The sequence below is a fragment of the Stenella coeruleoalba genome, assembly GCF_951394435.1.
Source record: "Stenella coeruleoalba genome assembly, chromosome: X".
Taxonomy (NCBI): Eukaryota; Metazoa; Chordata; class Mammalia; order Artiodactyla; family Delphinidae; genus Stenella; species Stenella coeruleoalba.
In genome coordinates, this window is record NC_137152.1 from 121994883 (window position 1) to 122011742 (window position 16860).

General features: G+C 58.8%; 1 protein-coding gene across 2 annotated transcripts in view; it reads left to right on the forward strand.

Annotated features, from left to right (window-relative positions):
- The first annotated feature begins 6875 nt into the window (after window positions 1-6875).
- The window catches only part of ZNF185 (zinc finger protein 185 with LIM domain), a 58220-nt gene continuing 48235 nt past the window's right edge, over window positions 6876-16860 (forward strand). For both annotated transcript variants that reach the window (XM_079910681.1, XM_079910682.1), the window contains exon 1: window positions 6876-7001. The gene's annotated coding sequence lies outside the window, so the exon portion shown is untranslated. The remainder of the gene's footprint in view (window positions 7002-16860) is intronic.

Below are 16860 nucleotides of genomic sequence, written 5' to 3' on the forward strand. Positions count from 1 at the left end.
CCATTTTTTCAACCTCCTTCATCTTAAAATATTCAACATGCCAAGGTGCCATGTTTGGGGGTAGTGTGTCTTGAACCCCATCAACGCCCATGTGGTGATTTCATTGAGCATCTCTCCATGTAACAAGCTCTATTGTTAGTACTTTTATCTGTTACCAGTATAACCTTCACAACAACCCCAGGAGGTAGATGCTGGTATTCTCACCTCCTTTGTACAGGTGAGAAATGGAAACCTAGAGAGGGAAAGTAACTTGCCCAAGGTCACACAGCTATTAATTGGCACAGCCAGGATTTGCACCCAGACAGCCCCGTTCCAGAGTTTGTGCTCCTAACCTTCAATACCTTGGGGGAAGTGGAGTGTCAGGGAAGCCAAGAGAAGTATGTTTTTCCAGAACAAAGGAGTGATCAACTGTGGTTTAGAGGTTAAGCGAAGACAGAGGTGTGAGCACCAGGTTTGGCAACATGGAGATCACTGGTAACCTTGACAAGAACGATTTTAAGGGAGCAGTAGAGTTGAAATCCTGATGGGAATGGGTTTATGAGAGAATGAGAAGAAGCAGGGACAGAGAGTGTAGACAACTCTTTCATGGAGTTTTGCTCCATAGAGGAGCAGAGAAATGGGACACTGACTGGAGGTGGGAGTGGGGTCAAGTGAGACTCTTCTTTTTTTAACTTTGAAGGGAATGCTCCAAATAAAATGAACCTTCTTATGTTGCAGAAGAGAAAGGGATAATTACAAAGACAAAGTCATTGTGGAGGTGAGAAGGGGTGGGATCCAGGAATTTACATTGGCACCATTCTGCATGATTGTGTGAACTTTGCCAGCACCTTCATCACCTTGGGGCAGGCAGGAGGAAAGCAGATGGTTAGATGTGTCCAGATTTGAGGTAGTGTCAGGTGGAGGTGACAGAGGGACAGCAAAGCAAGGGAAATTCAGATGTTAGCAAAAGAGGTGTTGAAGTGATGGGCCATTGACTCTATGCTGGATAGGGAGAGAAAGCAAGGGAAGTAAGGGCTAATGGTGGGAAGAAAGCAGACCAGCGGACAGGAGGTCCCCACAAGCTGGAAAGATAGTTGGTGGTGTCTTTCATCAGGAGGTAGCTGAACAAGCCCAGTAGAAAGAGAGGAGACAGGGGTCAGAAAGTGGGAGCCCCGCATAGAGTGTCCAGAGGTGGCAACAAGATGTAGGCTGCCCCTGTGGGAAGAGGCAGCTGCAGTGGACTCGACAGCGTCTTCAGAGATGTCAGGTTCGAAGAACTGGGAGGCCTGAGGGTTGAGGATCGATGGCCACAGGCAGGCATGCTGAAGTCTCACACTCACTACTCCATGTCACTACTGTCCTGTCCCATTCTCGCAATCCCTTTCTCACATGCAGTGACGTCTGGGTGGGAAAGAAGAATGAGCCCACCGCAAAGACTTGACTGAACGTTGGAGAGTGCGTTAGCCAGTTGGCCTGAGCCTCGAAGGAGGAGAGGTGCTCATCCAAGGACAGACTAGTCTACCCCAAGGTAGGTGGGGTGTGGGAGAAGGAAACGCCTCCTTTGGGTCAGGTTACGGGGGCACCCCACTTAGTGGAGGGACCTCGGCTTCAGTTAAGGAGGAAGTTGAGACCTTCCCTCTAAGAAGTGAAGCAGCTAGAGTGGTGATGTCCATGGGGCTAGATGTGGCTATTGTGACTGAAGAACTGAAGGTTCAATTTTATTCCATTGTAATTCATTTAAATTTAAATAGCCACGTGTGGCCAGTGGAGCTCTACAGAGGTGTGCTGGGGAGGGAGCTGCAGTCTTCAAGGTCACAAAGGGGGCAAGCGGGGGAGAAAGGGGAGCGGTAGAGGGCACAATGCCAGGGAGCCTAGAGCCATGTGGTCAAGTTCCTAGTCCCCAAGTACAGGATACTGTCTACGCACACAGGGAGGTTTCTGGAAAAACTAAGGTGAGTCTCAGTAACCTGGCGCTCCCGTGTGAAGGAGTTTCAAGGACCCACTGCATTTCCCCTTCCCAGGTGGGCATTGCCCAAGTGCGAGGTCAATGCTTGACCCAAAGGAACAAATCAGCAACTCTTGGAGCTGGACAGACCTTCAGGTGGCCGTAGCCTCGGCTCCTCCCACGAGTGGTTTAGCCAGCCCAGGCTTAGCAGGGCCCCTGAGCGAGAGAGTCCTCCCTCTCCAGACAGATCTAGCTGTTCAGAAGTCAGTTTCCCCATGCACCCTGCATCCTCGGCTAGGTCTCCCAGCCCAGGGCCCCAGTCAGGTCTGGGGGCACCTTCCTGTTTGTTGAGCAGGTGGTTGCTTCCACACCTTTCCTCTTCTTGGCCCGTGATCACAATGCCCAGGGGGCATCGGTCCTGCCAGAGGGGCCTGGGGGCCTGGGCGGCTTCTGGGGCCACAGTGGGGTCCTTGGGGGACAGGGCTCGGGCCCGGCTCGGGGGAGGGCCTCCCAGCAGGACCAGACAGCCTCCAGATTCCCCAGGCCGCTGAGCTCAGGGGACGAGGGGGCGCTGGGCAGCCAGCCCACTTTCTCCTCCTCATGATTTCCCTTCCTCTTCATCCCAGGAGCCTCCTTGCCGGCCAACTGTACTAAAACTCCGGAAAACCATGGCGGGGAGGTTTTCCAATTAGAACATTCTTTTTCCGATCTGTGGATGATTCTTAAAGCAGCAAAAAGCCATTCTTCAGGGCATGTGGGGATTATCCGCCAGCGAGGCCTTGGCTCGGCTCGCGCACTCGTGCTCCGGAGGCCTGGCCTGGGGCTGCTTCAGAGCCAGAGACAAAAGGCAGTCTGCGTTCCGGGGGCATCAGGTCACACAGGCCAAGACTGACGGCTGAGCGTTTCCTGGGCTTCTCCAAAGTAGTAGATTCAAAAGGGAGTGGGGAGTCCAGGCTGCAGGGGTGGGAGATGTCCATGTGGCTGGGGAGGTCTGCCTGTACAGCCTTCCTGCTCCTGGTGGGGCCACTGTCCACAGAGCAAGAGATCCTCGGGTGTGCATTCTGCCCCTTGGAGCTGAACTGGTCTGCCTTCCCTACCAGACTGGGAGCTACTCCAAGCCAGGACTGGGTCTGACTGGTCTCTGGGTGCAGTGGGGCTTGCAGTGCGGTGGGGGACAGGAGGTCCTAAACGGGGCATTTGGTGAGCGAGAGTATGTATGTTTGCCAGGGAGGGGCGGTGCAGGTTGAGGGTAGGGCTGGGGCCCCAAAGGCAAGACTGGGCAGGCGGGGTCTCAGGCCACGCACTGCAGGGTTGGACCACCTCCCAGCAACACAGAGAGCTGCTTACAGACTCAGAGGTCTGGCCTGCAGGTTCGGGGCTCCGCAGGGGCCCCTGTGGTTTACAACCATGCCTGGGGACCCCTGCCCCGAGGGGACCCACCCTGCTCGGAGCCAATGGAGTCACCCAGCAAGTGGAGACTGGTTGAAGAGCTTAGGAGGATGAGGTGTCAGGGCGGGCCCTAGCAGAAGGGAAGGAAGGAGGGGATTAGGGTGCAAACAGAAGCCCGGCCCTCCCTACACGTGAACCTGAGCACCCTAGCTGGGTGAGGGATCCATCCGCAGCAAATGGAGCCCTGGTTTTAGTCCCGGCTCTGCCTCAGACTGGCTGTGTGGCCGCTGCTGCATGCCGTCCCTCTCTGGACCTGTTTCCCCCTGTGCACCATGGCAGGGTTTGGGTCAGCTGTTGGTCTCCAGTGCCCTCCAATGTGGGGACACTCTGCCTGTGTTGGCTTTGGGGCCTGACAGTCTTCAGGGCCCCACCCACGGTCCTCCTCCCTAACCTGGGAACTCTTCGGCTAGACTGGCTTGCCTACATTCTGTTCCCAGCCCTGGAGATCTGAATGGGGCCATCCTGGGGCTGAGGAGCACTGGTGGCCGCTTCTTTCCAGACAGTCACCTGTCCCCATGTCATCTGCTTGCTTCCCGAAGAATCTGCCTCCATTGCCGGCTCAAGGCTCATGGCTCCCCTCAGCATATAGGGGGTCAACACCTGCCCGGTCCTGCCTCTACCTTCCAGGCAGCCCAGCCTGACCCTACCCTCCAGCCCACCCTACTTAGAGGCAGCACCTGTAGCCTCAGAGCAGGGCCTTGCTGAGGGCCTGCCTGTCGTGGGGAGACTGCTCGAGCTGGGGGCCTTCGGGAGGACTCCACCAGAGCCTGGGCGGCTGGCCAGCCTTGGAGCTAGAGATGGGTGTCGAGGCACAAGAGGAGCTGAGAGTAGAAAAGGACAGGGCCAAGCTCAAGCCAGTCAGGGGTAGAGCCCAGTCTGGGGGCAGCCAGCAGCCACAAGGGTCTTGGCCCTCGAGCTCTGGGAGAAGGGGAAGTCCATGGCGGAGCCAGTGTTATGGGTGGGAGGTCATCACCAAGGGGACATCTCGTGCAGGGGCCTGCTAGGACGAGAGCACTTGCTATGTCTGGGTCCACGTGCCCGAGGGCAAGGAGTCAAAGAGGAGGCTGACGGACTCTGGCTGACGTGACTTCGGGTGGCCCTGGCAGGGGCGGTGGGGGCTGTGTTGGGGCAGTGAACAGGTGCGCAGGGCAGGGCAGGGCAGGGCAGGGCAAGGCGCTTACCATTCGAGTCAAACCCGTTTGCAGGCAAGATCAGATGCAGGGCCTGGAAGCCTGGCAGGGAGGGAAGAGTTAAGGAAAGGCTGACTGGCACTGTCATGGCAGATCTGACCTGGCAGGGGCTGAATCACCCGGTATATGGGAAGAGCTTGAGACCCCAGAGCAGCCCAGCCCAGGGCAGCCCTCGCTCACTGGCCGTTGGCGGTTTTGAACAGCACCCTTGCTTGTAGTCTCCAGCTGGCGAACCCAGACTCAGGGCTCGGGGGTGAGCTTGCCATTTCCTACTGGTGGCCTTAGAGAGAAGGGCCACCCTCTGTCTCGTCCTGCCCTTTACCCCTTCACCTCTTGTCCTCTCCATTCTACCTCTCGAAGCTAGGGGCTCTGGAAGGGTAAGGGGGCCCAGAGAGGGGGGAAACACACGCTAGGTCATATGGTGAGTACGTTTCGGAGCGAGGATGGCAAGCCAAGTCCATGGCCACCAGCAGCCTGGGGTCAAGGGGCTGGAAGGCGTTAGACACTGGCCGCCAGACTGGAAGCAGAGAAACGTTTGCTGGCAAGAGGCACAGATGAACTGAGGTGACGTTATACTTTATATACGATCCCCACCCTCACACCACACACACGTATTCACACAGACACAGGGCAGTCTCCTCCCTACGTGATAAAGCCCGAGAATAACAAGGACAGCTTCCTGAGTTTCAATCGCCTCTCAATCCCCTCCAACCTGCCATGTTGGTTTCCACGTCCCAGTGATGACTCAGACAGGGCCTTACCCTCCCCAAGCTCATCATCTAGAACAATAAAAGGTGACAGCCGCTATGCTAGATTGATGTAATCAGAGGGAACTGGGGGAGCACACAGAAGGAAGTGATCTTCCCCCCCACCCCGAAACCCGGGTGGCCTGTAGAGTCAGGAGAGGATTTACAGACACTTGAGTAAAGTTTTGAAGAATGACTATGAGTTCACTAACCAGACAAGGGGACAAAGGACATTCTAGGGAGTCTGCCTCAGGGAGACAGGATGTATTCGGAAGGCGGAAGGAGCTGAGTGCGGCTGGAGTGCACTGAACCGAGGGAGAGCGTGGCTGGGTCTGCAGAGAGAGGTCGGCACAGCCGAATCCTCGAGCCCCTTAGAGAGTTTCGTTTCATCTCGAGAGCAGTGGGCATCAAAGAGCTGCAGGCAGTGGAGCCACGTGTAAAGTCTTCAAGTGACTTCCGTGTGGAGACTGGACGGGGACAAGGCAAGACCGGAGGCAGGGAAACCACCGAGGAAGCTGATCCTGGAGCCCAGGCCTGGACCAGGGTGATGGCAGTGGGCATGCAGGGAAGTGGATGGATTGGAGGGCCCTCTAGGACATCGATTTGGCAGGGATCGATGAAGAACCCGTTGCTCCATCGTTTCGATCCTGTCATCCCCATAGGCCAACTCTGTGCGGTCTCTTGGACAAGCCCCACGGGTAGGATTAGGGGCTTCTTCTGACGCTCCCTCCATCCTAGCCCCCAGCCCAGTGCCTTAACCATCACAAGTACTCCGCAAGCATGACAATGACACAAGTACTCCAAAAGCAGGACTGAATGACACTTATCAAACTGCACTGGCCCTCGGGGTCTGCCTGCGTCTCCCCACCCAGCTTGTGGGGGTGGCCTGGCTGGCTGACAGGGTGTTCACTGCAGTGTCTTGGGAACCCCAAGTCCCCCCAGGATGGTTTTCCAGGGTGAGAACTTCTCAGGCGCGGCCGGGGAGCAGGCTTTTCCACTTTTTTCTCCTTCCCGGCCTCCGGGACTTCCTGCATGATCTCAGCCGACAGCCCCCAGCCCCCCTCCCCGCCCCTGTCTGGGATCTCCATCTGTAAAATGGATCTAGGAACAGTAGTTCTCGACAGAATTAACCCGCAGCATCTGTGCAAGTCATCGCCCCGAGCGGGGGCCAGATCGCGTCGGGCGCGGGCAGGGGCGCAACTGGGCAGCCCGGGCTCTTCACGTGGCGGAGGCCTCCCAGCCCGGGGCCGCGAGCCCGGAGGAATTTGCCTGGAAGTTTTCCACCGCGGCAGAGCCTTCCGGAGCTCGCTTTGGGCTCGGTGCGGGGAACCCGGGCCTTGATTTCTCCAGCAGCCCCGCGGGGCGGGGCCGGGAAGGGGCGGGCGGGCCGAGGACACTGGCGGGAGAATGCGCGGAATGTGCCAGGCGCATCTACCTACCCCGGGAGAGGGCAGAGGAAGGGGGCCGGCCGAGGGGAGGGGCGAGGGGCGAGGCTCGGGCGCAGGAGAAAACCTGTTTGTTCTCCTGCGGGCGGAGTCCAGTCCGCTCCTCCTCGCCGCCCTGCGCGCTCCACGCCGCGCCTCGCACCCCGCGTCCGCTGCCCGGCCCGGCCGGCGCTGCCCACCTGAGGGAGCCCGCGCCCCGCGCCCGCCCGACCCTCCGCCCGCCCCGCGAGCTGGGCACCTGTGCCAGGTAGGACTGTCGAGTCGCCGTTGGCGCGGCCGGCGGAGTCAGCGCGGGGAACCCGGCCAGTGTTGAGCCGGGTGACAGGGACAACTCAGGACCTCAGTTTCCCCATCCATAACCTTCACCCTCTCTAAGCATCCCTCCCGGGCTTCCGCCGGCTGAGGCAGGGTACTTAGTTTTCTGGTTTTCACTTTGAGCAAAGAGACTAAGGAGAGAGGCACCTAAGGCTGGCCTGGTCCCGGCGTCCTCACTCTTTCTGGAAGAGAGGGTTTGATGGTTAGTAAATGGCCTGGACCCAGGGTGCTGTCTCACATCAGCTAGTTCTCCCTGTGTCCATTTTGTAGATGAGAAAACTGAGACCCAGAGTCCAGCTCACCCTGGAGCCCAGAGCAGGAGGCTCACCGGTTGCTTGTGATGAGCATGTGCTGGGCACAGGGCAGTCCCTGAAGGGCCACTGGGAAGGTAGCTTCTCAGACAGAAGGCGCCGAATCAAGCGCCGCTGGGTGTTATCGACGGGATCTGCAGTGAGCAGGCTCTGTGGCTGGATTGTTTCATGGGGGCAGGGGAGCCAAGAGCCTTGTCCTCTTTGGAAAGGCAGAGTGATACCTCTGCCTTGGAAAGAGACTGAAAGCTCAGCTGCTCTGTCCACTCTGCTGCTTCTGAGCCGGGGGCACCCAGGCAGCAGCTCCACGGTCCAAGGGGGTAAGACACTAGGTCGCTTCCCGCCGGGGGCTGCTGGGGTCTCAGATGAGGTCGGTGGTGGTTGTGCCTGGGGTTTGGGACATCTGAGGCGCGATAGGAATTGTGTTCGCACTGAGCCATTTGCACTTAGTCTTGACATCGTGGAAGGCCGCATCTCAGGACCACTCAGCGAACCCTGAGAGAGAGCCCCTCACAACCCACCTAGCGGTGGTTCAGGCCTCTGGCACCTGGACCCAGTCGTGCCTGGGCCTCATGGCCTTTTGGACTTCTGATCGTGGTACCTGGCTGGGGACAGGGGGCAGGGCCCCACGGGCCAATAGGCCTGGACAGTGGGGAGGGGCTCTGGGTTCCCACTCCCTCCTCACCAGGTCACTTAGAGCTGTGGTGGAAGGCGGCAGGGGGCGGCGGAGGAGTGTCCTACCTTCCCAGGGCCTCCACTACCTCACCCATAAAACCAGGGGCAGCTCAGAGGCCCTGCTCAGCACTTAGAAGCGAGTGGCCGGGAGGTGGATGCACAGACCAGGGGCCAGCTTGCAGGTAGGCCTCGGTACTTGGCCTGTTCACCTCATCACCCCTGGGCCACCCCAGGATGAGAAGGAGAGGATCCACCTCACCTGCCCTCCCCCCACTTTCCATCAATTCCCAGCCCCAGCCCGTGTGCCTTCCTGGCCTGGCCTTGAGAAGCCGGGGCCGGGCTGGGGGCTCTGTACTCAAGTGTGGGGATCTGTTCATCTCCACCCTCTGGACACGCACAAGTCAGCGACAGAGGAGGCATAAGCCCGAGGGGCTGTGGGAGTCTGGGGTAGGGGAGGATCAGAAAAAACTCCCTAAGCCCTCGATGTTCCACCCGGAGCTAGGCAGCGGGGCCTGGAGAGAAAGCAGGGGCAAGCCTTGCCCCAAGGAGACAGGCGCTCAGTAAAGAAACTGTCCAACCTCCTTTCCTCGCCAACTCGAGTCCAGATTCCAGACGGAGTGCAGTGACCCCAGGAGCAGCCAGTGCTTCACCTCAGCCTCCTTCAGCCTGCCTTGCGTTTCTGCTTAGCGCCCCTGTGGCCTTCTAAGACCAAGCAGGACACAGACTCTGGGCCCCCAGCAGCGGGCCTGGGACCTGGCTACATAGACATTGGCACCCGGTCCCCAAACTGCCCTCAGCTGCATGCCCAAAAAAGTTTCAGATCTGGCCCAGTGCGCTCTGGGAGCCTGCCGTCTCCCATCCCCACTCAGCCTCCACGGCTGACTGATCCCTTTGGTCTGGATCTTGCTTCAAGCCACAGCTCATAAGGTGCCAGCTCATGCGTCACACCAGCTTGCTTTCTGCTTGCTGACAGCCAGGCCCCCTGGCATTGGACAGGACCGTGAGCAGCAACCCGGGTGTTCGGGCCCCTAAGGTTGGGGTCCATCAGGGCTTCTGCGTCCATTCCTGCTGCGCCCACAGAGAGCTGGCCGATGCCAGGACAAGAGCAGCCATGCAGGGACCCATGCGCCTGAAGTGACACTCAGGAGAGGCTGGCATCTTTGCTGCTGAGGGTTGTGAAGTGGCGACGGGAGATGGCTGGTCGTAGGGTGTGTGATGGGACACAGAGGCGCCTTTACAGCCTAGCGGTAAGAACGCAGCTCGGAGGTCAGACTGCGTTAAGACACCAGCTCGGCCACTGTCTAGTTGTGCAAACCTGAGTGCGTCACGAAAGCTCTGGAGGCCCCAGGTTGTCACCCGTATGCTGTCAGAGCTGTCCTCCTGCAGGAGCCGTGGTCGCCAGGAGTGGGGTTGAGGCCGGATTGGGAGGGTTGTGGCCTCCCCACCTGAGGAGAAACTGTTTTAAAATCCCTGCTAGTCTATGCCGACGATGCATATCGTGTCTACCCACAGTTCAGTGATTTGCTACAGAACACTTAATTCTTGGGTCATTTCTGGATGCCTACTAACATCTGATTTGCTTTCTTTGACAATTTTCAATGTTTTTCTTTTTAACTTTTATCTTGGATTAATCAAAAGCTCACAGAAAAGTGGTAAAAATGGTACCAAGAACTCCCTTATCTGCATCCCCCAGTGTGAACATTTCTGATCGTTTTCTTCGGGAAGGGGGAAGTTGACGTGGGAGTACTTGTGTGACTGTCACCTTCCAGTGGTCATGGCAGGGTCAGGAGGCGGGCAGGGCTGGTGTCAGTTCATTTTTCCAAAGGGAAACTGAGGCACAGGGAGGAACTCAATACTCATTTGAGGATTAGGAACAGAGCCAGGCTACCTTAGCTCACAGATACGCATGTCCGTATTTGGCGCTGGGGCCCAGGGCGGACTGAGGGCTGAGGAGGACAGGGGTAGGGAAGCAGGAGGGGCAGGGCTGCGTGGAGAAGGGACTGGAAAATGAAAGGACGAGAGGCCCTGTGGGTGTCATTCTCAAAGTCTAATGGGGGTTGGGAGAACAGGAATTTGCAACTTAAGCCCACGTCCCCGGTGACCTGGATGCCAGAGGGACCCAGGGGCCACTTTCAGAAACACTGCCTAGGCTTTTCCTGTGGGGAGGGTGCTCACTTCCCATTTCAAGAGGGAGCCGGGCACTGGGGCTGCTGGTGGTGGCAGCCGAGGTGGCTGTGGGGCTGTGTGGCACACCCTGGGTCCAAGAGGAGGCCTGGCCTCCAGGGCCACTGGTGCGCAGGCCCCACGCTGCTGCTGGTTGTCTCTGGCAGCCCCTGGCCCTGGCCACGTCTGTGGGCACACCTCGGGTGCTCGGTCCAGCAGCCTTGATCTGGTCCCCGTGATCACTGGCTCAGCTCGCCACTTTCTGATGACTAGGTCAGTTTCCCACGGAGCTTGATGGTGCAGAGAGCAGGCCCGAGGATTCCCAGCAGCAGAACGGGTATCCCTGGTGTAAATGCTTACCTCAGGCAGCGCCCGCTTTCAGACTGAAAGAAGCAAAACAAAACAAAACAAAAAACCAGGACTTGCCTTATCGCTTCTGCCCAGTGAGCTCCTACTCATTCTTTCATTCCTTCAGACGGCCCGAGCCAAGGGCACCTTCCTGGGAAACGCGGTGCCGCTCTAGGCTCCTGTCTGCCTGTCTGCCCAGCACCTAGCCTGGCTTCCACTTTCTCTAAAGGCTTATGGAATCAATGAATATGTGGCCTTGGGCAAACACTTTCTCCTCCCCGGGTCTCCATATTCTCACCCAGAAGTGCGGACAGCGATAAGAGGTCGGGGTGGAGCTCAGGGAACTCTGGGTCTGGGCTGGACAGGAAGGTGAGGGAGGAGGGGACTGGGAAGGGAGAGGGCAGCGCCACTCGTGATCACCTGTGACTAGGACAGAAGGCATCAGCCTTGGCCAGTGTCAGTCAGGGGAAGATGGAAGGGACTTCCCTGTCACCAGGCCTGCTCTGGCAAAGGCTGAATGGGTGGCAGTAGAGAGGGTGCAGGGGTATTCCTGGGGTGGGAAGAGTTGTGTGGGGTGGAAGTGGGCTCCAATGACCCCTGGGTCCCTTTCAACCCCCTTGACTGTCTGTGTGCAGATGTGGACAGCATCTCTGCCCCACTGGGATGAGCTTAAGACCACCTTGGTTCCGGGCTGCAGAGACAACTGGGGTGTGTGGTGGGAGGGACAGAGCCGGCCCAGGCCCCACAAGACGGCTCCTGGGCTTTGTCTGGGCCCCTTCTCCTGGCACGGCAGGGGAGGTCGCGGCCCCGGGAATAGCTCATGTGCGTGGCTCCGGCAAAGGGTCCTGCGTGGGGTGAGGCCCATGCATGGGCCCTGCTGTCCCCAGCACGTCGGCCCCGCCCAGCCCCCTGGCCTCCACAGAGACATCTCAGAGGGTCCTGCCGGAAACCCTTGCTGGCCCTCGTATCTGGCCGGCTGAGCGCTAGCAAATGGGCACAGGAGTGGCGTGTGGCTGGGTGGCCGTGGCTCCTTTTGTCCTCTTGGGGCTCCAGCTCCCCACCGCCCGGAGGGAGCTGACCAGCCTCAGGTGTCTGCCTCCCAGGGCCCCTCTGGTGCTGACGCCGAGAAGTCTAGATTCTGGGTGTTGGGCGTGGGATGAGGGGAGGTGAAATTCCAGACCTTCATTTACCTGTAAAGCACATTTACAAATACTCCCGCCCGGTCAATGCATTTTGTTTCCATATTACATTTTCCCTCTCTGGAACCCAAGTCTCCTCCAGCTCTTTTTTCCATGCGGTACGCCTCCTTCCTGCCACCCCTTGGCTTCCGGGCAGGAGGCCTGGGACTGGAGCATCACGGGCCGGCGAGATGCTCCACTCTGTCGCTCGCACAGGCCAGAGAGGCCAGCCAGGGCTCCCGGGAGCTGTGTGCTGTGCAGCCAGCTGAGGGGCTTGGACATAACCCAGCTGCTCAGCCATGGATCTGGAAGGCCTCTGAAGGGCCCCTGCCCCCTGGACCGCTGCTGAGCATCTCCGGATCCCAGGAACCCCTGGAGGAAAGCAGCCCGTCTGCTGGCTGTCCTCTTGCCGGCTGCTGCGACTGGGAACCAGGATGTCCTCATTCATGAGACGTGCTCTCAGGAGACTCCTCATAAAATGGGACGTTTGATCGTTCCAGCCCTTTTGGCCTGGGGAATCAGGTCAGCTGACCCAGTGCTGGCGTAAGTCAGCCTGGGTCCAGACTTTGACACCCAGCCAAGTGTGTGCCTTGAGAAAGGACTGGACGAGGACACCCAAACAGGGGTCCCCAGCCCCCTCATACGTCCTGCCTGGGGCCTCAGCGTCGCTCATCTGGGTCCAGGCCTTCCTTAGCCCAGCGCAACCTGGGCCCTCCCTACGGCACTAGACCTTTGACCTCCGGGGATGTTGCAGAGGAAGGACAGGAGGCTGTGGCCCTGGTGATGAGCCGCACTGAAGCCTGTGCCTTACCCCCACGGCCAGGGGCAGGGGTCAGGGAGCGCTTTGAAGCTGGGGCTTCATCTTCAGCCAGAGGGGGTAAGTGACATGTCCGGTGACCTTTTCTGACAGAACAGGACTGGGACTCCGTGTCTCTTGCTCTTTCCTTTGCACCTGAGTTGGAAGAAACACCATGTGTGCCCCTCCTGTGAAGGGACAGATGATGGGCCTGGCCAGCTCATCTCTGAGCAGGCAGTGTCCCCACTGCCCCATCAGCTTTTGTTTCTGCTGCCCCCTTCAGGCTCAAGGGGCTGCCAGGCCAACTGTAGAGGGAAGCTCTCTAAGGACGGACAGGGTGGGTGAAGGCACCTGCTGCCCGTTGGGTAGAGCCAGGGCTCTCCAGCGGGTGGGCTTTGACTACCTTGGTGTCACCCGTCCCCTGGTGATGCAGACTGCCCCAATTCTGGGACACCTCATTACCCTGAAGGACCTTGAGAGGGGCCTCTCACGGGCACTTACACGCTAGGGGGACCCTTATGTTGAAGCTTCAAGGCATTTGCTTGAAACACACCCAAAGAGGGCCCAGGTGTCTCTTCTGGGAGGTAGCCACCGTCAGCGGGGCAAGTCTTCCGGTGGGTAGAGCTGTTGGACAGGTGAGGAGGGGCACGGCCTGGGAGGTCATGCACAGGTGTCCTCACTCCCTCCCTCCCACCCCCTTCTCGCTGCCAGTGGCAGCCCCCAGGTTGAATTGGGCCAGGAGGGAGGCGTGGAGGGACTCTGGCCAGGCTGTTTGTCGTAGAGGGCCAGAGGGGACAGGTGTGACAGCTGAGGTCCCCCTGGCAGGTTTTGTTTCTTCATGGTTTAGTCATGACACCCCATCGGGAGCCAAGGCCCCATGGAAGGAAGGAGTCTCCTTCCTCCCAGGCCAGCTGTCTTCTCTGAGACCCCCCGACAGCACCCAGCTGAAGGCATCAGAACTGGCTGGGTCCGCCCGTCTCAGGAACAAGCTGCTGGGAAACAAGGGACTTTTCGCCACTTCACCTCTTCCCTCCCGCCCCAGATAGGAGTGCTGTGTCTCTGCTGAAGTGACGGGGGAGGCCATATTCGGGGCCCTGCCGCTGTTAGCAGTCCCTGCCCCCGAGCCGCATAAAAATGCTCGCAGACAGAGCTTTACTGAAATACGGCCTAAAGTTGGCCCAGCAACCAGCCCCCGGGGGGCCCGAAGCCTCAATGACATCTTCCAGATGTCCTCGTCACATCTGTATTTGGTCACTGGGCTTGGCTGCGTGGGTCACACTGTGACCACACCTAACGAGTCTGCCCGGAGCTGAGCCGTGGGCTCTGGTGCCAAGAGACAGAATCGCGTCTGATCCCTGCCAGCCAGAGATGGGGTCCCGCAGAAGGTCGATACATGTGAGGAAACACAGCCGGGCTTCCTGTCAGCTCCCTGGGTGCAGAGCGTCACAGCTCACCTCTGGGGAAGAAGCCCTGCCCCTCGCTCTTCTGCCAGTGGCGCACCCACGCCTGCCTGTTCACAGTGGCCAGCGCCCAGCATACGCACCTGCAGACAAGCCCCAACAGCCGCGCCCTCTGGCTGCAGCTCCTGTGTGTGAAACGGTGTCCTGTGCTCCTGGAAAGCACGGCTAAAGGTGTTTTGTTCCTCTTCCGTCGCAGTTTACCTAGGAGGTCCCTGCCTGGCATCCAGCGCTGCCCCCCACTCATCTCACTGCCATCCAGGGTGGGGCAAGAGCAGTCACTCAGCCGCCATCTCCTTTCACACAAGGATCCTGGGCAGGAACCGGGGGGCGGGGCTGCCTGCGTTCTCAGGCCCGTCCTTGGTGTCCTTCCTGTTGTCCGGAAGAAGCCAGCCCGTCCCAGCTGTGCCGCGGGGAGCCGGGAAAGGTGTGGGGAGAGCAGCCCCAGGGGAACTTGAGGGCGCCTCTGGGAGATGCCTCCTGGGCTGAAGCTCGGGGCCATTTGCCAAGTTGGTAGCTGCCAGGGGAGACGCACAGAGGCCTGCTTGGGAAAGTGGATGTGCACGACATGGGGTGTCAGGCAGGCCGGCGATTCTAGAAAACTTTCTCTGAGTTAGTTTTCTCATTTTAGAGGCACAGCACGTCCTTGTGGGGTGACAGGGTGACCCCTCCTCGCTGTCTCCCTCTCCATCTCTGTCTCCTCACACATCAGCCAAGCTAGTCTGCCTGCATCAGCTCTGTTGGCCTCTGATGCCACCAGGCTCGCTGTGGCCGGGACCACAGGCTCCGTGCACGCCCCTCATTGGCTCCTTGCTTCTGTCTATCCAATCAGGGCTGGAAGCCCTTTCCCTGGGAGTTAGCACGGGAAGGGGTCCTGCCGAGTGAGGCTACATGTAGTGAGGATCCAGGGCTGTGCCATGAGGGACAGCTGCGGCAGAAGGTGGCACATAAGCCACCCGTTCCTTTGGTGGCCCAGGCCGGGCCCTTGGGCAAGGCGACGTGAGAATTCCTAAAGAGTCGGAAGACTTCTCCCTCTCAAGGTAGAAGTGGGGCCATCGTCCTGAAACGGCGCACAGAGCGGCTGCCCTGACTAGACCGGGGCTCGCATGGGCCATTTGGGAGGTTAGGACACCCACCAGCATCCAGACACCAAGCCATGGCATGGGGCAGAACTGGCTCCAAATTCCAGCAGTGGCACACGCTCTGGCTTGGAGGCGTCCTGCCAAGAGGAGAGCCGGCGAGTAGGTTCACGGGCTTGGCGGCTCCGCACCACTTCACAGATGGGGCTCAGAGAGTGGGACAACATTGCAGCCCTGTGAGGCCCCTTAGGGACGAGGAACAGAGCCGTGAGCCTGCTGGGCGGGGCTTGCTGTCAGGCTGGGGGGCCCTTCCTGATGGCAGGCCTCGTGCGCCAGGAGGGCCTAGGACGGTTTGGGAGAAGCCCAAGTGCCCAGACGAAGAGGAAGACTGGAAGGCCTGGGCAGCTGGGAGGACTCCTGCCCCACTTTATTATTATTTTTTTTTGCGGTACGCGGGCCTCTCACTGCTGTGGCCTCTCCCGTTGCGGAGCACAGGCTCCGGACGCGCAGGCTCAGCGGCCATGGCTCACGGGCCCAGCCACTCCGCGGCATGTGGAATCATCCCAGACCCGGGCATGAACCCGCGTCCCCTGCATCAGCAGGCGGACCCTCAACCACTGCGCCACCAGGGAAGCCCTCCTGCCCCACTTTTGAAGGCCGCTGGAGATGGAACATTCCAGTGATGTAGCGTCCATCTTGCCTCTTTCTCCACCTTCTGCGTGGGGTGAGTGGGGAGGTGCAGAACAGTTTCTCTCTTCCCAGGTCTTCTTGAATTTTGCATCCTGCGTCTCAGGTGCAAGCCCTGGGCATAAGAGACCTTGGCACGTTGGACATGGAGAGGGTAGAGTCCGGGGCTGCAGGGCGAGGGCTGCCCAGCTCAGAGAGGATGCTGGAGTCAGGAGCTCGGAGTTGGTAGTGAGGCTGAGAGTCCAGGCAGGCACCGTGTGCATGGCTGGCCTGAGTCCAAGAGTCTCCTCCCTGCCGCAGGTGTGAGCCAGCTGCTGGGACCATGTGCCGTGCTTTGCAGGAATCATACTGGTGGTGAGCTGCCTGGACCCCAGGATTTTGCTCCAAGGAGCACTCCGTGATGTCGTGTGTGGGGTCAGCAGGGCTACTGTGCAGCCACAGCTGGGGCCCAGATTCTAGCTGGGCCCGCCACCCTCTGAAAGTGTTGGAAGTGTGGCCTGGGGCCAGTTGCCCAACCTCCCCGATCCCAGTTTGCTCACAGTGAAGCAGGACGATGGTATACTTACTGCTGGCGGGTTGCCCTGGTGCCTGGACTAGATGCTGGGACCCCACATCCCAAGGCCCCATGGACGGGCAGGACCAAGGCTCCAGTCAGCCAGGCTGGAGGGGGTGGTGTGGGTCCTCGATGCTTGGTCAGTTCTCCCCAAGTGAGGGAGGGAGCGGAGAGCCTCTGCACGTGCAAAGCGCCTTCATTCTCTGCTGCTGTGTCTCCTGTGTTTTTGAGCCTGCTCCCAAGGGTGCTTCTGCAAACTATTTCTGTATATGTCCTTTCAGTTGTTTCTTTTCCTGGGCATTTTTATGTAACTGTATTTTTAAGGAAATGGAAGCATCCCAGTAGTGGGATTGCCGGGTCGTATGGTAGTTCTATCTGTAGAATATCGCATATATCAATATCATTTGTGATGGGCACATATCATCTGCTTGAACAGTAGATCATAATATGTTTAAATACAACTGTTGGGAATTCAGATTATTGCCAAATTTTCACCATCATATTCTACACTGGAATGACACCCTCTTGTATACTGTGTTGTACTTAT